At 42.2% G+C, this 25292-nt stretch overlaps 1 protein-coding gene and 1 pseudogene across 2 annotated transcripts in view; both read left to right on the top strand.

The window, feature by feature from the left end:
* The window catches only part of PTPRG (protein tyrosine phosphatase receptor type G), a 589008-nt gene that overhangs the window by 263568 nt on the left and 300148 nt on the right, over positions 1 to 25292 (top strand). The gene's annotated exons all lie outside the window — the stretch shown is intronic.
* LOC115655660 lies at positions 2640 to 2694 on the top strand (annotated as a pseudogene).

Here is a 25292-nt window from a genome sequence, read left to right as displayed (position 1 = left end):
GGGAGATACAGGTCTGTCGCATCTTACGCGCATTTAACATGCGCGATTTCAGCTTTACGCAGTCGGCAAAAACAAAAATAAGAGAGAGAAAAATAACAATTTTAATACTGTACCTGTAGTGCGGGCGATTCCGCCCACCATTACACTCAATGTAATCTTGGCTATACACGATTTTCGCTTTACGCACTGACTGCGGAACGTAACTCCAGCGTAAGATGCGACAGACCTGTAATAGCAAACACAGGGAAATGACTGCAGTGATGCTCCTGGAAAAAAGCCATTTATGCTGTGAGCAGGGACCTCCTAAGTTTTGTGTCATGTGATATTTGCGTTATTGAAATACTTTTTTCTCCTAACTAAATCTGAGTATATAATGCACACATAAAATAACCGTATCACAGTTCTTAAACATATGGGCCCAGATCCTGCCACAACTTAAGCATGTGCTGAACTTCACATATGGTGAGTAGCCCCAAGCCAGGTCTGCACTATAGAACTATATCGGTATAAATGCGTCACAAAGGGGTGTGAAAAATCCACACCCCATGGCAACATAATGACATCAACCATATGTAGACAACGCTGTGTCGATGGGAGAGTTTGTCCCTTCGACATAGCTGCTGCCTCTAAGGGAGGTGGATTAACTACGCCAATGGCTGACGCTTTCCTGTCGGCGTAGGTGAATCTTCACTTAAACGCTACTGCAGTACAGGGGGATTCCAAATGTATTAGTAACAGTGTGTACATTGAAGCATGAATATCAGCCTTTGTAGGCTTGGGACCTTACATTATATTAGTTACATGCATGTACTCTGTGTGTGAGAGAAGAAAGAGAAATTAGATGTAGTTAAGAACAGCTTGGTAATAAAATCCTTCTTTTAAAAAGGCCAAGTAGAAGCTGTATTTACTGTGTGGCATATATAATTTGTGGTGTTGCAGTTTAGATTTCTCTGAAAGTGACATTTTAATATACTAGTAAGAACAATGACAGTGCATATTGGAGTAACGGTTGCATCTCGCATTATATATAGTGTCTCTCAGATTGAATGTTAAAATGCGCAGATATTTCAGGGTATCTCACCACAGCCCAACTGTGCCTGAGAGAATGTGTTGTTTTATCAATTGCAAAGATTTGTTCCTTAACACACACAGACTTTTTAACTCAACAGAAACACTTTTAAACTATATGAATTAATTTATAACATTTTTATTGCTCTATTATCTAGAGACCACAACCTGGTTGGGCCCCATTGCGCAAGGTGCTGTACAAACACACACAAAATGGCAGTCCCTACCCCAAACACCTTACAGTTTAAAATCCACTTGCTTACTTCTTGTTCAAATAAAAAAACCACTGTGTGGAGAGGTGTTAGGTCCCAGGAGTTGCAGGAATATCTATGACATGATTGGCCTTGGCCTTGGCACAGTAGTGAGCAATGCACCAAAGTGATAGTTAACATTAACACACAAATCAGTTTAGTAATTCAGCTCCCTTAAAAACACTGTTTTGCCACTCATCGATATAACAGCCTGGCAGAGATTTCATTTGATCTAATGTTGCATAGCTTGTGTTCAGAGTTTCTCAAGCTGACTCTCCAGGTAGGATATAGCATTGTCGTAACTGGGAGAAGGAAATGGGAAAAAGCTATCCATCATTTTCTGTGTACTCCTTACCATAAAACGAAGGAAGGAAATGGAGTTTACATGAAATAGAAAGAAGTCTGTTTATTCAGTAGTGATTAACTTTAAAGCAAAAGATTTTTTCTTTTGTATATTCTGGGGTGTCTCACATACTATAGCCAATTAAAGGAACACACATAAAGAACATTTAGTTTAAAAGAGCTAAAATAAGGGCTTAGAATGGACGGGCTTTCTCAATTTTTAACTACCCTGAAGCATTGCCACTGCAGAGCTATAATAATGTGGTAATAGCTAGAGTTGATGCAGCAGGTAATGAATCTTCAGTTGGGTATGAACTTTATTATCGAATGTAGGGTTTCAGCTTGAGCTTGTTTCTTGTTGTCACAAGAGCAGTATTTGCATAATTAAATAAATGATCTTAAAACTGTCTGCTCCTGTGTGGCTGTGAAATACCACACTTTCCTGTCAGTACTCAAGCTCACAGTCATGGATTATTGGAAAATGCATCACAGAAAATTACCATCAAACCTTTGGTCTTTATGGTACGCACAGTAAGCAGATGACTTACTGAACCAAGATTCTGGGTTCTATTTCTCTTCTTGTCTCACTTAATTGATCTCTGTTGTAACTTTTCATTTAAAAGACAGAAGCACAAAGGGTGTTTTGAGGACTTTTTCTTGCTGACTAAAACAGATGTCAAGCTGTAAATAAGACCAACGCTAACGGATATTAGCAGAAGGTGGGTGAAGATAAGGTTTGGTGGCCTTGATTTTTATTTACTTCTAATATTTTCATCCAGCAGATTATACTAAGACTCATTGCAACATATAAACATTAAAAGACATTTCAAGGGCAGAGCTTCCATTTTTTCTTCATATTTTCATCACAGGTATGCTCTAATTGATGGCTACTACTTTTAATGGAAATATTTAGTGTAACCCAGTGGTCAGCGTGTGTTATGTGTCCCTGTCTATTCCTGATCCATAGAGGATGTTAGTAGTGTAGTATCTGTTCTTATCAGTTTAATATCTGATATGTTCTCGATATGAGAACTGTTATAAACCTTACCTAGAAACCCTGGTTCTTTAGCTGAGCCTGTAACGAGTCATACTTTTTAACGCTGGTAGTCACCAGTTCAGTTCCTGATGCCAGTCAAAATGGTGACCATCACATAAGCAAGAAAGATTTGGGGCGTAAACATGAGGAAAACCATTCATGGTCCGTTGAAGTTGATTCTGAGTGGCTTTTGTGGAAACAGAATATGGGCCCTCCATTTAAAAAAAAAAAAAAGGAGATTTTGGCACACAATCTTGTGCCATTTTTTAATTCCAGTTTCCATTCACTGCCCTGGGAATGGTGCGTGCAGAACCGTGGCAGAATAGGTATCTTTGAGTGAGCAGTACTTGCTGATCATACAAGCCTATAGTGCCCAATGGGAAGAGCATCCTACATGGTTTTTGGATAACCATGTTCAGTAGTGTAACAAATAGATATTAAAGCTGAAACAAATTTTACCAAGGAGAGGTCTGCAGAAGTACAACTGGTCCTGCGCTCCCTCTTTCCCCCCCAAAAAAATCTTGTGGGGACTGAGAATACAAATACAAGAGTTCTGCAGCTGTTCAGTGGGAGGACATCAGAAAGATAGTTAAAACTTGGGGGCATTGGAGTATGTACCTAGACTTCAGAACGGGGCGTCTCAAATGATTGTGCCTGATAAGTGTGTGTTACAGGTCCCCTTGCATGCCTGATCTGCACAACATATGTGTCTGTTACAACCCAAGTTAGAGTGCTTTAGCTCAAGCTGTAACAACTGTTGCTTTTAGCTCTGGAGGTTTCTGGTTCACTTCCAGTGTATTGGCCAACATAGTGGCTATATTTATACCCACGGTTATAATGCATGACACTCACTAATGAATGGCAATGAGAGTTGACTAACAGGTAATTAGTAAATATTTTGATAATAGTGGCAGTGTAAAATGAGATTTGTACTCATGTTCTGGGAGGTTTTTCATCTGCATGGGAAGGTGAAGCAAATACAGCATATCACTAGGTAATACTGACTCTTTTGTCAATGGTTTAGGTCTAGCAATGGTGTGACATTAGTTTAATACAGCTGACAATTTTCCAGCTAAAGGTTTAAAAAATTTCATAAGACTGGTGGGTAGACTTTTCAAAACCACCTTCGTAACTTATGACACAAACCTGCTGAAAATCAATGGCACTAGTGCTCTTAAATCACTTAGGAGATTTTGAAAATCCTACAAGGGGTCTTGTTTTCAGTTGAAATAATTTGTTTCCACTGTCGATCTCTTGTCCCACATGTTTTAGCACAGAAGATGAGTTGCAACTTAAACATATGAACATAGAATAAATATGAAAACCACTGGCTCCCAATCAGTTCAAGACTTTGGTCCTGGTCTCCTAAGTTATCCCTAGATGACCAGCAGCCAGGTACATCAATATCCATATTCCACAGTTAGTAGGGACAACTGTGCTTCTCTAGGGCTAATGCAACTGACAAAGCACACATGTAGTGAGTGAAAGCTGGAAGTGAAGCTGAATTTCCAGAGACAGAAGGCTAATTTAGAGCCTGACCACCTGTAGGGTATACTAGAATACCCCCCTCTTTGAGGCACGGCTGTGCATTGGGCTGGATTTTGCGTTTCACTTTGAGTTCCTCCTGTGAGCAAAGCCAAACCAGGGAAGGGGTTAGTTCTGACCCACCGCAGCCCACGTGGATGGTGTTTGTCAGGGTTGTGGAAACCACCTGCTTTACAGTACACAATGTTCTCTCTTCATCTTGAAGGCTCCGACAGCACGTCACAAATTTAACACGCATACGTGCAAACTGTAGACAGAGGTCACTCCACCAGCCCCCTGAAGCATGAAACATGACAACTGTTTTATCAGCAGCACTATACCCACGGCTGTTCAGGAGAAGAAGCAATATTTATGGTGATCTGGGCAAAACCAAATCAAATAAACAGAAGAAAGAACCTAGGCTGACATGAAATGAAATGCCTCCTCTAGGGCCTCATCCACGGAAGTCAATGGGAAGAATTCAGTGAGAGCTTGATCTGGCCAAGTGCTGCCAAGTGGCTCGGCATTGTTGCGGGGGCACTGTCATATCTCATAGAAAAAGAAAAAAATGGAAATTCCATATATCTTTTCAAGCTTTATACATTTCTGTAAAGGTATCAACTGTACCATGACATTTCCCAGATATAATACAATGTCATTTCTACCAAAACCTCCATGACTGATTGCCACTATAATCAAAGCCAATGTACACTGATGTACACATTTTAGAACTATTTCTGCTGTGATGCTTTTACTTGTTTAACCTGACACTTTCTGTTACCATATCTAGACACCTAAATATGTCAAATATTTCTAGTGTGGAAAGAGCTCTATTTCTTGGAACTAACACAAATCAAATGTGAACTTTGTACAAAACTGTTGCTGGAGGTTATTCACGATGGTCGGGCATTGTTGGAAAATATTGATTGGAAAAACATTTTTCTTCTTTCAGTGGTGGTCCGTGTTGTATTCACTGAGGGTTATGCACAAGCACCTAGAGCAGGAGCTTTTGAAAGTAATAGCGTTTGGCAGTCTGTGCATGTGCCCTGTGCCGTGTCTTGGTTTCGCCCGAGGCGATAATCCGGGCCGCTGGCGTAGTTCCTTCTCGCTGCCGCATGGAAAAAAAATGTTGTGGAAAATATATTGGTTGTGAAAGGAAAGGGACTGAGTTTATAAGGGAATTCAGTCCTCTCCTAATCCACTGACTCAATTCAGTACAGTTTGAGTCTAAATTTATTTCCCAGAACTAGACCAAACAGTTATTTGAAAAGCGAGCAGCTTGTTCCATCTCCATATGTGTTTAATTGTTCACTTCCTTTGAGAAAAGGCCATTAATTGAGCCAAATTGTCCTTTGGATGTGAGTTTTTCCACGTGGATCGCTGCCCAAAAGGTGATAAATTGGGTGTTAGGCTCACTTTCATAGTGACCTGCAAAACTATTTTGAAGACAAAAGTGAAGGCTCTTGGCTGACAGTCTATGACTGTCCCTCTAGAGCAGTAGTTCTTAACCTGGGGTGCACGCACCCCCTGGGGGTGCAAGATGCCCTTTCTGGGGGTGCGAGACATGCCAGATTTTTTTAGAAGGTAAATCATCGAAAACACAAATTAAGCACAAGCACTTAAGTACAACTACTTTGTTTCATCAAACCTATGTATGTATTAACATTATACATTTTTAACGGTTACTGTAATATATAAACAAAAATATATCTAGGTTTAAGGGGTGCAAGAACATATTTTTTGGGTTTAAGGGATGAGAACATATTTTGATAACCAAAGGTGTGCAGGGTGCAGTAAAGGTTAGGAACCACTGCTCTAGAGTACAGTAAAGTCAATCAGTACCCGTCCTGTTTGAAATGATTAACAGGAAACCAGCAGTTCCAAGTGTGCTGCAATGTTAGCTCTTTGACGTTCCCATGTTTCTTACATTAAGCCTGAGCAGCATTAATGTTGTAATCATCAGGCTATCAGAGGCGGTCTTCAGACCTCTATATTTTACTGCTTCAATTTTGGCACCTTTTAGTTTTACAAGAGCATATGGAAACCAGGTGGGAATGTATGCAAGGCGCTGTACTTGTCATGCTGGGGCTTCAAGTTTCAAATAAAGCAATAACGGAATAAGTACATTTCAAATTCTTAGTAATTCTTATGCTTGTTTTCTGATTTTATGCATCAGCAGAACCTTATTGCATTGACAGTGAGCAGGGCTTTTACTCAACCAGTTTTAAGATCACCAGCTAACTGAGAAGAAGCAGGGCATGTTTCGCGCATCTGTGCACGATATGGTTTACACACATATGTGCTAGTTGTATTGGCCAAAAGCAGGAGAATATGTGTGTTCCTGTAATTTTGTTGCTGCTATAAAACCACTAGATAAATGTTAGCCTTTTTAGGCTCACTTTTGATAGTTGATGGTGAACTTTGAGAAGTGTTCCAGTTTCCTTGCATTACTGGGCAGCCAATCAATATACGCTGTTGTATGGCACAGTATTTCACTGCCTCAGTGTGGTAGCAGTTCATTTTATAGTTCATCATTGACTGCAGAGATTCTAGAGGCAGCTGATCTTGGGCTCCTAGTGCTTGTGCCACCAGTAAGGAAAGGTAAGAATAGTGTATGACGACCAATAGATCTATGTCTTATTTCCCAGGATGGAGCGCTGGGGCATTTGATTCCTCACGAACCTCCGTTCTGCTCTGTTCTACACCCTTTCCCCTCCCACTTGGATGCACAGTGAAAGTTTTTGAAGAGAAGCTGGAGACAGGGCATCAGGCAGGCTGGATCATCTTTTACAACTGTCTTTTTTTAGACAGACTGTTGGGGGTGAGGCAAGAGTCTGGGAAGCCAGAGAAGAGGATATGGCTGTGGTCAGGGCCTGTGTGAGTGTTTTCCCAGTGATAATGAAGAGGACAGAAGGATTCTGGAGATTACCCTGCAGGATTTAGTGACCACGTGGACAGGCCTAGTTTGTGGAGATGATTCAGCTGTGAGAAGAGCTTTGATTTCTTTTATTGAAGGCAATCCTCAGGCTAGTGATAACTAATGCTGTTTGATGGTTGGTTTGTGTAAATGAATTACAAGATTTCTCCTCGTTCATTCTGGAATGACTTGATGCAACGAGAGCATTGAGCAGTGAAATAGTAAACCTCTTATTTCTAGAGGAACAATGGCCTGGTGCACTTAGTTTTCAACCCTTTTCATTCCAAAGCCCAATCACCACCCATTTTGTCAATCTGACCCAGACATATCCCAGAGTTCTGTGAGCTGGCTTTTCCAGTGACACACAGGAGGTGCTGAATTCCTAAGGCCAGGGTGCATAGGAAATTGTGGGTGTCTGAGGACAGCAGAAAGTCACTGAGAAGGACCCTGGAGACAGGTCATGGGAAGAGCCTGGTAACCTCCTTCTTTGACAGCTATTGCTCCTAGGCTCCTTGGCGGTTACTGTCAACAGACTAGGAATCACAGCTCTGTTGCACTAAAAGAGAATCATTTATTGTTCAAAGTGGGGTCATTGGGATACAAGTTGCCTTGTTTTACAACACTCACTGCATTAGTTCCGTACCTTTTAAACATATTATTAGCACCAGCCTTTATAAGGTTCAGTATCATAGTCAAATATGTATCCCGCAGATTGACTGGTTCCAAAGTGGTGCGCTCAATAGCAGGCAAAAAATAATGCAAAATTCAATGCCAGCGTGAGTCTCAAAAGTTAGAAATTTTAGTCTTCATATAGCTGAATGGGACAAAGTCTTCATATTTTTATGCAGCTTGTATCTTAGTTTTCTAACTAAATATGTTTTCCTTTCAGAGAAATAGGTTAACTGAGTTTAAAATGTTCTATTAGCTCCTGTGTAGAAGCACCATAGAGCTATACTAAGTAGCTAGATTGTTTTTGACATTGCCAGAATAGGATTAGGCAGCTGATTTTAAAATTCATTTTACTTAGGAAACGTCTCTTTGCTACAGTATATCACACAAATACTGCCCAGCAAATAAGAGAAACTTTTCTTGTGCCATAACCACAATCACCTGGGGAATTTTACCTCCTCCTCCTGTTCGGTTGATGTCCTGCTCAGTATAGTTGCAGGATTCTTGCATTTTCATTCTATCTTTTCTTATGTGATCGTACCTCTGTTTCCTGTTTGTTGCCTTAGGCAAAGCCCCTTGTTTGAATGGTATCACCGGTGAAGTCTCCATAAAGAAATATAATTATAATTGCATACAAACATAAAACATATCTAAAAATACACACATGGTAATAGTTGTACTACAAGGAAACCATGTTTAATGCATGCAAAATAGCTTGAATCAAGTGGACAGATAAAGAAGTTGCACTAGAATTGCTGTTCGCCAATGTCTAACTAAAACGGGGAGCAGTATTCTCAGAATGCAAGTAGCATTGCTGTCCATTCCGTTCAAATAAGAGAAAGAGAGTCTAGTGGGAAAGGCTTATGGCCCCTTTATATAAGCAGCGCTCCATTCAGCTGTGAAAGGTCTTTCAGTGGAGTATTTGACTCTTAAGAAAGCAAAAGAATCATATCAGACCTAAACGTTTTTTTTTCCCCTCACGAGCCAATTCACAGCAGCCAGATGTAGTAATGCAGGCTGAACAGAAGCAGCTAAAATCCCTACAAGCTGTCACTATTGTTGATCTGTTTTATTGTGTGGCTCCTTCTTGTACTTTTTCACAGTTTTAACAACCCATCATCTGTGTTGCTGAAAGTCATTTTTAATCTAGAAGGGGCTTCTTTTGGACTGTCTGCATACATTTCCACTTTCAGCTTTGGTGAGGAACTTGTCACATAATTGATAGAACTCGTAAACATTGTAAATTACAGCTCTTCTTGAGACTACAGCTGAATTTTAGTGCTGAATATATTTATCAGATTGACTTTTGCCATGGCATTCACCAAAATCTTCTTGTTCTATAATGTATAAATGATCAAATGGATGTGATGCTAAATTTCACACCGCTTCTGACCACTAATATCATTGCCTTGCGAACTCCATTTGTAAAGTTAGTCACCTGAAAAAGTTTCAACAGCTAGAATTTTCTCTCTAATAGTTGATTCAGGAAAATCAATTTGTATCCAGCGTGCTATCAAATAGCAGTTAACTGAATGCACTGTTGCTTGTTTGTGACAGTAGTGGGCTTGAATGAATTTTCCTCTTCCAAACTCCCCAGTGTTTTTATTAGCAATCTCCAAAACCATTGCAATTACCTGTTAAACACTTTATTTTTCATTTTTACCCAAATTGCTGGTGCTGCTGAGAAACTTTTAGACAATGCAATAAAAGAAAAACAATCACCCTGGATCTTAATTTTGAGCAACAATTGAGCAAGGGGTTTATGATGAACTAATATACCCTTTCTTCCTACTTACCATATTGGTTTTCTGCTTAAATCAGGATTTACAACTTGCACAGGACGAGGGACTGTTCAGCTTAGAAAAGAGATGACTAAGGAGGAATATAACAGAGATCTATAAAATCATGAGTGGTGTGGAGAAAGTGACTAGGGAAGTGTTGTTTGCCCCTTTCACATAACACAAGAACCAGGGATCAGCCAATGAAATTACTAGGAAGCAGGTTTAAAACAAATATAAGGAAGTAGTTTTCACATAGACACAATCATCCTCTGGAGCTCATTGCAAAGGATGTTGAGAGTCACAAGTATAACCGGGTTCAAAAAGAATTTGATAAATTCATGGAGGATAGATCATGTAATGGTGATTAGCCAAGATGGTCAGGGATGCAACACAATGCTTTTGAGTGTCTCTAGACTTCTGACTGTCAGAAGTTGGGCCTGGGCAAGTGGGGACGGTCCTGTTGTGATGTCACAGGTCTTAAACCCAGGCCTGGAAATCCCCTGTCAGCTGCCCCATCCTGGGCTCCAGTCCAGTGCCCTGTGACTAACCTGTACTAGCTGTCATGCATGTCACTGCTTGTGGTAATGTTCTGTCAGAGATGTCCCTGGAGCATTGTCAGGTAATTGCTCGACTGGTTTCAAAGTGTTCTCATACAGAATAAAATAAAATAATTACAGTGGGGTTCTGTATCGCTCTAGTTTGTCACCCAAACTGCCGGGGGAGATGGGGCAGAGGGGCGGCAGTGTTGGCTATATTTGGACACCGCACAGCTCAGTATCCCTTTGTCAGGCCCCTGATGGTGCAGTCTTTCTCCTTTCCCACCGCTGGGGTGGGCATGAGTGAGAGTGAGCAGTCTGAAACACAGTTCACAGAAGGTGGTGCTGGTAGCTACAGGGTACCAGGAGGTGCAGTGGCTGTCTGCCCCGCTATTGATAGCGTGCCCACAGGTTGTCAAGTAGGTTTGAAGTCTGGGGACACTTCTGTGTATCCCAGGTACCAGTAGTGAAGTGGAATCCTTGTTTCCACCATCATTTTTCTAGAAAGTCCCAATCGTGTCCCTTTTTGCTGTGGACCCCACCATATGTATCCTTGCATTTATGACCTGCAGAAAGGACCACGGCGATATGGTCTAAATGGGGCTACCCTTAAAGAGGGTACAAAGCCACAGTTAGTGCAGAATGCAGCTGCCTGCTTGCTTAGGGGTGTTAGGCATCGGGAGCGTACTCTGTTCATTCTGCAAAGGCTACCCTGGCTTCCTCTGCATTCCAAGGTACAATTCAAGGTGTTGATATTGATCTATAATGTCCTTTGTGGCTTAGCTCCCAGCTGGCTGAGAGACGGCTTCTCTTGTGATGCTGTGAGGACAGAGGAGATCAATGGGGGGGCCTTTTGCTACAATTATGTGCGGGACTGAGGGTCCATTCCCTGAAGGGGCCTTGGCTTGGAATTAACTTCCGTTGTCTGTTTGTCTGCAGCCGAAGCTGCTTGCTTTCAGGACACCGTGGCAGTCTCATCTATCACTCAGGCTTATGCTCAAGGGGCTGATTGAGGAGATTGTGATAACTTTAATCTGGGAAGGGAAGTCTGTTGTGCTTGGCATTTGTCAATAAACCATACATATTCTTGTACATGAGCCTGGAGACCACATGCTAAACTCAATTCACAAATCCCCAAATAGATGGATACTGGTAATAACTTGTGACTGTTGTTTTTATGCGTTGTGGTAGCAGCCAGGGACACTGGTCAGGGTAGCCACACCCTGTGGCCCACATCAGATGATGCATTTCTTAGATGTTTCCCAGTATGGGGTTGGCTAGAGGCAGTTTCTTTAGGAAAAAAACGAATAAACCCGAGACTAGAGACTGTATAGTCACCAAAAAAAAAAAAAAAGAAAAGAAAAATCTAACCACCATCTTGCTCCCACTGCAAGTAACCCCACAGATTGTGCTGAACTGCTAATTCCTACATGGATAAGAATTGTGGTTACGGATTGCTACTGATAGTCCAGAAGCGGGGTTGGCCCAGGTGTGGTATCTCTGATAATCAGTTCCCCCTGCCGGAGTCTTGCCCATCTAGCCGGGCTGTACAGGGACAGCAGTGATTCCTCAGTGTTTTCACATCCTGGTGGCTGCAGAATGCTGTAGGGCTTTGTATTCAGTCAGCTGTGACCCCTCCTCTGCCTCTGCTCCCTCATTGCAACCAGCTAGCATGGAGGTGGCATCAGGCAGCTTCAGTCCCCTGCTGATGGGGATCCAGGGGTGGAAGACAGAACAGGGGTTGTAGAGGCCTTGGAAATCATATATGGGATGGGAAGTGGGGAGGTCTAGAAGGGGGTATAGGATGAAGGAGTAAGGAAGAGCTGAAGGGAGAGGGACATCAAGGTTGCACCAGGTTCCCCAACCCTCCTAAATAGTCACTTGGCTGGCAGGATCATTCCGCCAGGCTTTCTCGTGGCCCACAAAGTTCTCCCATTGCTTTTCCCAGTATTGCTTGTAAATCCCAATTCCCTTCTGGCTTCCTCCAGCTGCCCTGGTGTCTTTGTCCCTCCATCACCTACCTTACTACTCCTCCCTCCCTCCACTGCTCTGCTCTTATTGCCAGGAGGACAGCAAACACAAAACCAAAAACTTGTCCTCACCAGCGAGAAATGTCATGCATGGATCTGCGCCAAGCTTGGCAGCTATATAATGCAGAGAGTCAGTTTTAACATACAGGTGCCCTGCCAGGGGACTCAACTGCCCGAAGTTGCTTAAATAAATCCTCTCCATCCACTCATCAGCTGTTTTGTGAATGCAGAGTGATGTGGGCACTGCTGTGCCAAATGCAACTGGTGAGCTAATGGGGTGCGATCACTGTCTGTAAATTTGTACCTTCTGGACAGAATGGCAACTTCCTCCTCTTTGTGGTGGGGAGGGGAGGAATATTTAATGCTGTGAAAGACAGAGTTCTGTTCCACAGAAATGTCTCCAATTATCAAAAGGAAATTGCTTAGACACCGGGCTTGGGTTGTCTGCACGGGTCCAGATCTCACGTTAGGCACCCACCGAGTCTATTGATGGCATGGCTCTTCCAGCAGCCAGCTGGCCATTTCCAAAGTGTTGGCATAACTGTAAAAGCAGCTTTCGCTCCTGAGAGAAGGATGCATTGGCAAGGTGTCTGATTAGCAGTGTGTAGTAACTGGAAAAGGGAAATAAACCATCCCTAGCATTTTGTCTACACTGGAAATGGGCATTTATTAAATCTGGTAAATGCATACATGCACAGGTCATACACATACACAGATGTTCATATATCTGTTTTACATGTCTTTAAAGAGACATTCTACTTTATGGTGAAGGTCCTGGACTTTAATACTACAGCTCCATGGTGACATGCTTTGTGGATTATTGAAAAATTGTGATCTGGCACTTTAAAGTCTCAGGGTTTTCCTGAGCTTGCTTGCAGACTAGTGGGCTCTGTAGGGAAGCACACAAGCTGGGCCTAGCAGCAGTCAGGTTGCAGCCAGTCAGATTAGCATAAGGTGGGTTGAGTTGCATCTCTCTGTTTTAGGGAGCAGCCTGCTTTGTTTCCCTCTGTTCTGGGATTCTTGTGTGCTATCATTTTGAATTCTTAGAAATAATGTAGTGTTACATTGCCACATTCCTGGAAGAGCACTTTGTTTTTAACCTAACTTCTCTGTGTTTATGCTTTAAAACATAACATGCTTGCCTTTCTTGATTTCAAAAGATCATAAAGTAAGAGGGAAATGAAAGTGGACTTTCAATGAGAAAAGAATAGCTCTTAAAGTGGCAGTTAATGTGGATTTCTGAGCACAGATTGTGTGACCTGTTGAGCACGAAAAATATTCTGAGATGTTTTTCTCCTGCTATATCGCTGCCTCTTTGGCTTTGGAAATAATTGTTCGTGATGAATTGAGGTATTATTGGCACAAACAATTATGACTGCCAATCAGAGGTCGAAAAGTAAATAAAGTTCTGTCAACATGAAGGGTTTTTTTCCCCTTCTCCTCCTCCCACCAATTTTGTGCAAACATAGTTGAAGGAGCAGCACTATTGACAGGATTATCGTTTTTCTCAGGACCATAGATAGAGTGAATTCAGCTTTCTAAAAGCCCTCAGAAAGGTTGTCATAGCATCTGTGTAGTGGAAAAAAGACCTAATCCTGCCTCATTGAAACCTAACTCTAAAAGCAATGCCTTTCTGCCTTGATAAACGAGATGAAAATGTAGGCTCCGGGACGGATGAGAGAATCATTGCGCTAGAAGTAAATTCAGAGTGGGGGGTGGGAGCGGAAGGCTGGAATGATCATCTGAAATATGGCTTATAAATGAAAGTAAAACTCTTAAGAAGCAAAATGGAATCTATTGAAAACCAATGAAGAATTGAAAATAAGTGAAGAGTTTAAACAGATGAGAAATCAGAATCTGAGAACACAGAAATATTTCACTTAAAGTGACTGCCAGAAGCTTGAAGAGCTCAGAAGTTTTCCCTGTTACTGGGAGATTGGGTGTCTTCTGGGAAAGCAGTGGGCCAAAAAGAACTTGCAGTGGTTTAAACACTGTGGATGTGATGCTAACAGGCGAGAGAAATTAGTAGCTACTAGGAATCCAGGAACCTAGCATGTATGGATTATTGTTTAGCATTGTTTAAGATGGGGTGGAACATTTTTTTTTCTGTCAGGGGCCAATGACCCTTAGGAAAAATCAGTCATGGGTCACACAGCCCCGTGGGGGCGCAGAGGCTCGGGGGTTATCATAGGCTCTGGGGTGGGGCCAGAAATGAGAGGTTTAGGCTGTGGGAGGGGGCTTGGACAAGGCAGGGCATTAGGTTGAGGGCTCTGGCTGAGGGTGCAGGCTCTGGGGTGGGGCTGGGGAAGAGGAGTTTGGGGTGCAGGAGGATTGGGCTGGGGTCAAGGGGTTTTGGCGTGTGAGAGCGGGCTCAGGACTGGGGCTGGGGCTTGGGGTGTGGGGGGGTGTAGGGTCTGGGAGGGAATTAGGATGCACGAGGGGGCTCAGGGTTGGGCTGTGGGAGGGAATTAGGATGCAGGAGGGGGTTCTGACCTGGGGCTGGGGGTTTGGGGTGTGGGTTCCAGCTGGGTGGCACTTACCTCAGGCGGCTCCCGGTCAGCGATGCAGCAGGGATAAGGCAGGCTCCCTGCCGGCCCTGGCTCCGCGCTGCTCCCAGAAGCAGCTAGTATGTGCCTGTGGCAGCAAGGCGGAGGCATGGCCAGGCGGTTCTGTCCAGTGCCCATGTCCACAGGGGCCACCCCCACAGCTCCCATTGACCGCAGTTCCCAGCCAATGGGAGCGGCGGAGGCGGCTCTCAGGGCGGGGCAGCGTGTGGAGCTTCCCTCATTGCACCTGTGCCCAGGGGCCACTGGGACATGCTGGTCAGTTCTGGAAGCTGCGCAGATCTGACTGGACTTCTAATGGCCTGGCAACCCCAGCTTCCGCCCTGCAGCAGGGTGAGCTTGTGCTCACGACTGCAGCCCTGCAGATGTGGGGCGGGGGGGCACCAAGCGTTGGGGCTTCTGGACCGCTGTACGGAGACTTGCTGCGGGCTGGATCAAGTTAGAGAGTGGGTTGAATCCGGCCTGCTGACCGTAGGTTCCCTACCACTGGTTTAAGAAGAGGAAAATGTAACAAGTGTGGGCTGAAAGCACATTCTGATTTTCAAGCAAAGTTGTAAAGTGTCCCTGTAGTTCATAGTTCTCTATCTGATGATTTTTGCACAGTGATAGAATCAGATGAAGCTGTTATGTGGCTCATTAGCAAAGAAGAAAGGATCAGTCAGAGCTGGAGACACCATTGACTGGTTTTCCCACGGTTGTGGCCTTGTGACATTATTGGAGTTTCACCAGAAAGCTGACTTGTGTGGAACTTTTCAGGTGGTGGTGGTGGTGTGATCTGTAATTAACATGCGCCTTTTGGCGGATTAGGTGGCTGCTTGGCAGCATGCGCTACTGCATTGTCAGGTTAGAAAGCTGAAAGTCTCTGTTTGCTTGGACTCATTTAGTGGGGTGGAGGAAAGACTTGGATCCTGTGTAGCCAAATGTGAGAGGCGAATTTGTTAAATCATTCCTGGACATCTTCTCCCTCCCTCCCTTTGCAGTCAGTTGTAGAAGTATTTAAAATGAGTGAAACATAATATAGTATTTAAGTATAAGGCAGATTTTGGATGACAAAAGATTGCTCTTAATGGAGTAAAATATACACTGCTGAGTGACTCAGCTGAAGGCTGCACGCGGATTTCAGCGGGGCTGTCATGCGCAGCCTGTGAAACTGATCTGACTCCAGGGAAACTAAGATTCTGTGTCTAATTATTTGGGGGCGGGGGGGCTGGAGTAAGAGCTCTAGGGTCTCCTGTGTTCAGGGGAAAAGGTGTTCTGGCTCCCCGGACACTGCTAATGTACCTCCCCTCCAGGTGAGAGAAGCAGGCATGGAATATTCCCGGTTTATGGTCAGCGATGACTCTTTGGGTGATATGCGGGACTGAGGTAATACTGTGTGCCGTAGCCAGTGTAGATTAAAAATGACTGGTGAGCTTGGTTTTTGTATTTTTGTTTTGTTAAATGTTTAATGTTTTGTCTTGTGTCAAAAGAACTAGATAAATTCATGGAGGACAGGTCCATCAATGGCTATTAGTCAGGATGGGCAGGGATGGTGTCCCGAGCCTCTGTTTGCCAGAAGCTGGGAATCGGCGACAGGGAATGGATCACTTGATGATTACCTGTTCTGTTCATTCCCTCTGGGGCACCTGGCATTGGCCACTATCAGAAGACAGGATACTGGGCTAGATGGACCTTTGATCTGACCCAGTATGGCCGTTCTTATGTACATCAGAATTCTGTTGTACAGTTTCTTTTGAATTACTTACCTTACGTTTCACTGAAGACATGGGTAGCATTTAATGGGGTGAGTAAATAATATGCTGGACAAGAGCAGGGAAAAGTTAGTGAGTTTTGCTGGATATAAGTAATACCTCACAACCCCAGTCAGAATTATCAAGCCTAGAGAGAAGATTTCATATTTCCTTCTTCCTGCAGGGAATGAAAAAAAAAAGGAAACAGATTTCAGGGGGGCTTCTGTAACAGAGGGATATTGGTCTGCAAGAGTGGATTGAACAGTCCTGATCATGTGTGAGCCCTACCATGAGCTAACTGGGAAAAGCGGATGGAAGTTTGTAAAATAGTTTAGTCACCTGTTGTAACACATGTTGGCGGGAGAAAGGTACCAAAAGTCCAACTCAGACTTGCATAAGGTTGTTTAAAAAAAATGAATAAAAGTGAAGAAGAGACTGAGTTAGTCTAAACAAAAGGGCTTTACCAATGTAACTCAAGGGCTTTGTTGAGACCGGACTTGGTAAACAAGGAAGTTAGTGAACTAACCTTGGCATGCAGGAAGTTAGGCCAGAGTGTTGATCAAAATAACAAAAGGATTGTAGATTATCAGAGTTGGAAGGGACCTCAGGAGGTCACCTAGTCCAACCCCCTGCTCAAAGCAGAACCAATCCCCAGACAGATTTTTACCCCACTTCCCTAAATGGCCCCCTCAAGGATTGAACTCACAACCCTGAGTTTAGCAGGCCAAGGCTCAAACCACTGAGTTATCCCTCCTCCCATGGGCTATTCCCTCCACTGCCCCTCTTTGGGTCCTTAAAAGAAGCTTTTGGGGCTGGAGGCTGGTGAACTGATTGGGGGAATTCCTGGAGGAGGAGTAGGAGGAAGGCCATTAGGCCTCCATCCTGCTCCATTACAGGGGCCTACTCTTTCCCCACACCTTGAAATCCAGACCTTGACACGCCAGCGGGGACAGCTGGCCAGCAGCTGGGGATGCGAGATCACGCTTTGTCTCGCTTTCCTCTGCGTGTTCCTTTCTGCCCCTCCTGTTCATTTCTCTGTCTGCTTTCCATCCTGTCTGATCCTGAGGTCAGCTGTACACACAGCACCAGCACAGTAAGAAAAAGCATTCCATCCAGCTCTGCCTAGCCTGAGAGCCACTGGTAAAGAAGAGGGACCAGACTAACCCAATGATGTCCCAAACCAGGAAATGAGCCAGAACTCAGAGTGCTGCTGTAGTGGCTGATCTGCCAACACAAAGCATCTGTCTGTGGCTGACCTGCCACCTGGAATCTCAAGAACATCAACAGATGGTGTATTTCCTCTGCCTTTACTATCCTATCTCATCTCCCCCTCGCACCCGTCTGTTTGTCAGAAACAGAAAAAATAACCATCCTTCACATCTCAGAACTCAGCAACAAAACTAACCCTTTTCTCACCACTGAGAAGCACTGTCCATCTAAATAAGGGAATCTAACTGATTTCCTCCCTTTAAAAGGGACTTAGAGAGGCGTTGGTTACGTTTGTCTAATATAATTTAATTTAAATTTTAAACTTTCTGCCCTTTTTTTTTTTTTTTTTTTTTTGGTATCTTAGGGTACGTCTACACTACAGGATTATTCTCATTTTACATAAACTGGTTTTGTAAAACAGATTGTATAAAGTCGAGTGCATGCGGGCACACAAAGCAGAGTAATTCGGTGGTGTGCGTCTATGTACCGAGGCTTGCGTCGATTTCTGGAGCGTTGCATTGTGGGTAGCTATCCCATAGTTCTCGCAGTCTCCCCCACCCATTAGAATTCTGGTTTGAGATCCCAATGCATGATGGTGCAAAAACTGTCGCGGGTGATTCTGGGTAAATGTTGTCACTCATTCCTTCCTCCGTGAAAGCAACGGCAGACAATCATTTCGCGCCCTTTTCCCCTGGATTGCCCTGGCAGAAGCCATAGCATGGCAGCCATGGAGCTCGTTTTGCCTTTTGTCACTCTCACCGTATGTGTACTGTATGCCACTGACAGAGGCGGTACTGCAGCGCTACACAGCAGCATTCATTTGCCTTTGCAAGGTAGCAGAGACGGTTACCAGTCGTTCTGTACCATCTGCTGTGCCATTGTAGATTGGCACTGAGATGATGGTTACCAGTTTTTCTGTACTGTCTGCTGCTGTCATGGGTGCTCCTGGCTGACCTTCACTGAGGTCGGCCGGGGTGCAAAGACAAAAATGGGAATGACCCCCCGAGTCATTCCCTCCTTTCTGTTGTATCTAAAAATAGAGTTAGTCCTGCCTAGAATATGGGGCAAGTATACTAGAGAGCCAGTGTACCAGAGAGCACAGCCGCTCCGTGTCAGATCCCACAGAAATGATGAGCTACATGCCATTCTGGGGGGTGCCCCTGCAACAACCTCACCTGTTGCTTCCCTCCTCCCCCAATCTTCCTGGGCTACCGTGGCAGTGTCCCCCCATTTGTGTGATGGAGTAATAAAAAGTGCAGGAATAAGAAACACTGAGTTTTTAGTGAGATAAAATGAGGGAAAGGCAGCTTCCTGGTGCTATGATAGTCCAGGCAGGACATTAAACGGTGTGGGGGAGAGGATCCCAGGATCCCGCTGCTATGATAGTCCAGGCAGTACAGAATCTTTTCTTTACACTGGAAAGGGAGGGGGCTGATGGAGCTCAGCCCCCAGTTGCTGTGATGAGGATGGTTACCAGCCGTTCTGTACCATCTACCGGGAATCATTCCTATTTTTACCCAGGTGCCCCTGGCCGACCTCACCTGAGGCCAGCCAGGAGCACTCACGGGATGATGACGAGGACAGCTATCAGTCGTTTTGTATGGTACCGTGTGCCACCGGGGAGGGGAGGGGAGAGGATGCTGGTATTCAGTGTCACAGCACCGCATCTACCAGCAGCATGCAGTAGACATAGGGTGACATATAAAAAAGTCAAACCATTTTTTTTCCTTTTCTTTCACGGGGGGGAGGGGTGGTAAATTGACGAGCTATACCCTGAACCACCCTGGACAATGTGTTTGACCCTACAGGCACTGGGAGCTCAGTCAAGAATGCAAATGCTTTTCGGAGACTTCGGGAACTGTGGGATAGCTGGAGTCCTCAGTACCCCCTTCCTAGCCTGGAGATTTTTTTCAAATGCTTTCTCATTTCATCTTCTGTAACGGAGCTGTGATAGAACAGATTTGTCTCCCCATACAGCGATCAGATCCAGTATCTCCCGTATGGTCCATGCTGGAGCTCTTTTTGGATTTGGGACTGCATCGCCACCCTTGCTGATCAGAGCTCCACGCTGGGCAAACAGGAAATGAAATTCAAAAGTTCACGGGGCTTTTCCTATCTACCTGGCCAGTGCATCCGAGTTCGGATTGCTGTCCACAGCGGTCACAATGGTGCACTGTGGGATACCACCCAGAGGCCAATACCGTCGATTTGCGGCCACACTAACCCTAATCCGATATGGTAATACCGATTTCAGCGCTACTCCTCTCTTTGGGAAGGAGTACAGAAACCGGTTTAAAGAGCCCTTTGTATCGATATAAAAGGCCTCGCTGTGTGGATGGGTGCATCGTTAAATCAGTTTAACGCTGCTAAAATCGGTTTAAACGTGTAATGTAGACCAGGCTTCAGTTAATAAATTCCTAAACTTTGGTGTGAGTTTCTTAGAGTGTTTTGCCACGAAACTAACAAACTGAGGTCTCAGTGTATCAAATGCCAACCTTGTTTAAAGTGTTTAATGTTGGATAGTTTCCGGATCATTTTGGGGCCCATTTAGTCAATCTAAATTAATACAACAGGACACTAACCCTAATCTTTAATAATTTAAAAGGCTGCTAAGATTGCAAGACCCATGCCTTAAACTTGGAAATAGCTTCCATACTCAAGTAGTGGAAACCACCAAAACCCCAGTCCTGCAAGAACTTAATTTGATGCACATGGAATTAGTCCTATAGATTTTAATGGAATTGCTTGTGATTCGTAAAGATCAACCCATACGTAAATCATGCAGGATTAGGGGCTAATTGAGTCATTTAGAACTGGATTAGACAAAACTGTGGATTGAATAATCCTGATCAGATGCTTGGGGATGCACTAGGTGCTTTAATAGTGAAGTAGGTTAAAAAGTCCAATTTTATTTCCCTGAAAATTTTTAAATGAAACAATTTTTTTTCAAAAAAATTCACAATTGATATTTTTAATTTCAAATTGAACAAAACAAATTTTGTTTTGAATTTTATAAAAAAAAATTCTCTATTGTTTTCACAATATATATTGATTTTAGTGAGACTGCACTATAACTTTTGTAAAATTTCAACCATGTCGCTATAATAGGATGTTTCTGTCTGATTTCTATGAAGGGACAGTTTTACAGATATCTTTGCGGTGTCACTTTTTGATCAGAAATCTTTATTCTGCCTCCTTCTCTTGCTGGTAGGTATTAACTAAGTGAACTGAGTAACGCACAAGCTGCTCATTACACAGAGGTCTCTTGCTGAAAGTCAGATTGTTTCTCAAAAGTGCTATTATTTCTACTCATCAACAATATCAAAGTTTCTCCCATGTTTCTATAGAAGATTGCGAGGAAGTTGTGATTCGGTTGCTGTGTATTGTTGTATATTGGGGAATAGTATGTTATCAAAGTAGGTATTTCCTCTTTGGTCTTGTAGGTGTATCATGAAGTCCTTTACTAATAAAATTAATAGTTATCAGAAAGACATTTAGTGCAACTATCATCTCTCAACATTCAGACTTTTCTGTCATTTAATTCTGACCTGCAAAACCTAATAAGTCTTTGAAAAGATTTTAAGGGAATAGTGATCATTCCAAATGTACTAAAAGGTAGTAATTTTCATAGATGATAGCTCCACTATAAAATTTGAGACAGCCTTCCATACATCATCTTCTTTGCCTCTCATTCTTGTCCCTCCTGGATTTGTCTGTTGAAAGAGGATCCTCTTCACCTTGATGTTACTTTATTCCTCATAAAGTCATTTGAATTAGACTAACAATAAAACCTATCAGCGTATTCATTGGAGATGTCTTGTGAAAAACAACCCAAAAAAACAAAACAAAAAAGAATAAATGTAATAGGCCAATGATCAAACAAGCTTTTTAAGCCTTGTCTAAAAGAGAATGAGAAGATATAGAAGTGAAAACACAAAATGGGGGAGGATGTTCAAAGCATGTTAGAAAATGTTGCTACCTATATGCAGTTGAGAGAGAGAGTTGGCTGTTTTCATACATATCACACGCACATGCTATATATTAAATTTCTGATTTGTTCAGCTAGAAGCCAGGCAGGGTATGGATTTTTTAAAATGCTTTTCACAGTAATATTTCTCCATTTGTCAAACTAAGTAGTCACTCTAAAAATAGTCTCCACTGGAATAATTAAAAGCAATTCATTCGATACATTTATAAATACTAAACTAAACTCTAGCAATTGTCCACTGAAAAATAATCTGCAGTGAAATCTGGTAGCCCTGCAGCGGAAAGTGTAGAGAGGATAAATACACAGGGGACCTACACTCAGCAAGATGTGGAGTCCGCAAGTATTTAACAAATCAGATGGCAAGGAGAGCTTTGAAAAGAAATCAATTTAAGTGAAAAGAATGCATTTATCAGAGGTTTGATTAAACAATACAGACATGTCAGAAGGAAGACTAGAGACTTCAGTAATAACTGAGTGACTCAACCTGCTACATACTGTGGTCACTGCAGCATGATTTGTATCCAGTAAAATCTGCTTTATGGCGATCATAGATTGAGGAAATGTTATATGCACCATCTCTGCTCTTGCGTATAAAATATTATTCCTATGGATTACAATAATAATGTTGCCTATCTGTGTCTCATAAAGATATATCCCCTGCAACCCTTGCTCATGTAAATTGCTCCCCAGAATTCAAGGCGACTGAGAAACTCACATGAGTAAGTGTTGCAGAACTGGGCCCATATGGCATATAAGTACTCCATGTGTTTTGGATATGCAGAGATGTAGATACTCTCACACATCATTAGCCTTCAGAAGAGAATATGTTATATGTAATTCTCGTCTGATTTGTGACCTCAAGAGTGCTTTATTGTTGCCAGGAAATTTTCCATTTGCCCCTCCCCCGCTCCTTATGAGAAGTAAATGTTAAATACATTGAATTTTAATGTTTATCGTTGTCCCAAAGGAAGGTAAAACCATTAGCTAATGACTATAGCGATAAACAAATTGTATTTAAATTTGGAATAATATTTGATATGCTATGTCGTTAATGGAAATTTGGGTTTAAAAACAACTTTATAAATACAAAAAGATCAGTGTGACTTACGCATACAGTGCGACATTTGAAGGAAAATAAATGTTGAATCAGTTTTCCTCTGGAACTTCCTTATATGCAGGTTTGGATGCTGAATATAACACACGTAGTGAGAATACCATCCTGTTCAGTTGCAATGGAACATCAAATTACACTCCAGTTACCCATTCTTATAGAATATCCTCCTCTTAAATTTGCCTTAGCAGTAGAATGGGACTGGGAATTATGACTGAATGATATCCCAGGGATTAAAATTCATACTTCTAGCCATCAGAGCTTTAATTTTTATTGCAGGATTTGCAAATCTATATTATAAATGTCACTGGCGTGGTTATACTGCTCAATATTTATACATTTTCACAAAATAAAACTCTAAAGTTCCATGTTTTAAACATTTAATTTCATTTGTGTTTTTTTATTGAGAAAAATATGTCCACAGTGTGTTGATTTGTTTGAATATGCCACCTGAGTTTTATTTTTTTTAATGTCAATTATCAAAGAACATTTGGACAAATATTTGAAATAACCGGCCTTCCCTAACTGCCAAAAACCACACTCGGCTTATTCCACCAGCTGTTCCACTCAGGACAAAAGTCTGCATTAAAAGGTTGAGCCATGTCTGCAAGGTCAGCAATTTGGGTTTTGTTATAGAGACAGAAATGGATCTAGATTGTATGTCTCTGTGTTCACAAAGCCCTACCACAAGTGTCCTGTAGGAGTTTTTCCTGATCTGTTTGCATGGACGTGAATATGGCCCCATGTGAAGTATTCACAAAAGGCCCTCTGTGCTGCTAAAATCTTCCTTGATGCAGCGTTCTGCACTGGGGTGGATGTCACTCAAGGTGTCTAGATAGAAAAGAACTTGGATCTGAGCCTTATGGGGCTTTCAGAATCCTAGTCAACAGCTGGAATTGCTATTGGAAACAAATGATGAGCCAGTGCAGGCTCTGGAAAACAGACTATACATCACTTAAAGGGGCATTGTCCACTTGAAATCCAGTCTATTTAAGTAAACACTGAGCTAAAAGTTATTTCAGTTTCTGCACTTGACCTCTTGCCAATGTGGTTTTATAGGTCTATGAAATTAATGCTTTTCTCTCCTTGGTTTTGCCAGATCCGAATCATGGTTTTGGGTTCCTGCTATAGATTGCAAGGTCATTGGCTGATATAGTGTCAAACAGCCATGACGTATTAGAGGATGAGGCTCCCAATATGCATGTTTCCCCAAAACCTTCTTGCATGATACTGCAAGAGCTTGTTTTAGCATCATTGATTTCAGCTAGATATTGACCATAAACCTAAGAGAGGCCATGTAATAATTATTTTATGAAGATAATGCGTGGTAAACATTTATAAGCAAAAAAGGCAAACAGTGAGACCACAGTGGATAAATTACTATAAACGTATTGAAATCTAGTTTCAGAAATGTCTGCAGTGAAATTCTTCATTGTGATCAATGTCTTCCTACGCCATACTTCGCAGTTTTATATGTTCAGTTCCAGGTGGATGATATCTTATATGTGGGGCTAAATTTTTGTTTGATATCATGTATTATTTTTATGCAGTGCACAAAAACATAATCTCTAAATATAGATCTTTTTGGTGTAGTAATTACTGCTTCTTTGCCAACTTCAAGAGCAATTAAGCATCATCTAATGAACAGTTTTCTACATTATAGTTTATTCTGCTCTCTTAATAGGTCTTATCTCATTAAATAGATTTCTTCTATCAGAAAAGAAATGTCTAAATTCAGTACACATTTTACAACTAATGGCCAAAAGAGCTTAATCCTTTTCTCTTTAAGGCAATTTTGGGATTTTTTCAGGTGCATCTTTTTGTGAAAAAAAGCATTTCTATTTACATTTTATACCCATTTTAATTTAGTTTTGGCAGCCAGCTTCAGAGTATCTAATTGCTTTACCTGAAAGCCCATGATAAGGGCTTTCAGCTGAAACAATGGGACTTACACTACTTAACTAAGGCTCTACTCCAAAAGCAAATGTGCATTAAGTGTGAATTTCATACTTTGCATTGTTATCCGACAAATATAGAGAGACAGCTTTTCTGAAAGTTATGTTTGGCAGCCTTGTTTGGAGCACTTTTTCTAATGAATTTAAGCACTGTTTATTGAAACTTTTAAAGATTGTAGCTAATATTAAATTGATGAGGAGCATAATGTGCGTTGCACTATACAATGCACGAAGGAGCCAGTGAAAATGGAGAAGGCCTAGAGGGCTACAGGCAGTGTTGTCAATTCTTGCAATTTTATTGCAAATCTCTCAATATTTGGTGTTTTTTCCTTAAGTCCCAAGTGCTGGAATCCTGTGGTAAAATAAAAATTAATCAGATTTCATGTTTAAAAAAAAATAGCTCTGTGGCTGTAGCAAGCATATGAAAATGTGATCAACACATACCCTCAAGACTCATGAACCAAAAGTCTTGTTAAAAGGCCCCAAAATGATGTATCACATTTAAAAAAAATCAAATCTCATGATTTTGGAGAGCGAGATTTCTTATTTTTGAGCACTCAGGATTGACAATACTATAAGGA

Source organism: Gopherus evgoodei, chromosome 7 (genome assembly GCF_007399415.2).
Source record: "Gopherus evgoodei ecotype Sinaloan lineage chromosome 7, rGopEvg1_v1.p, whole genome shotgun sequence".
Lineage (NCBI taxonomy): Eukaryota > Metazoa > Chordata > Testudines > Testudinidae > Gopherus > Gopherus evgoodei.
The sequence above is the reverse complement of the archived record's forward strand: the minus strand, read 5'-3'. Positions and strand labels throughout refer to the sequence as shown.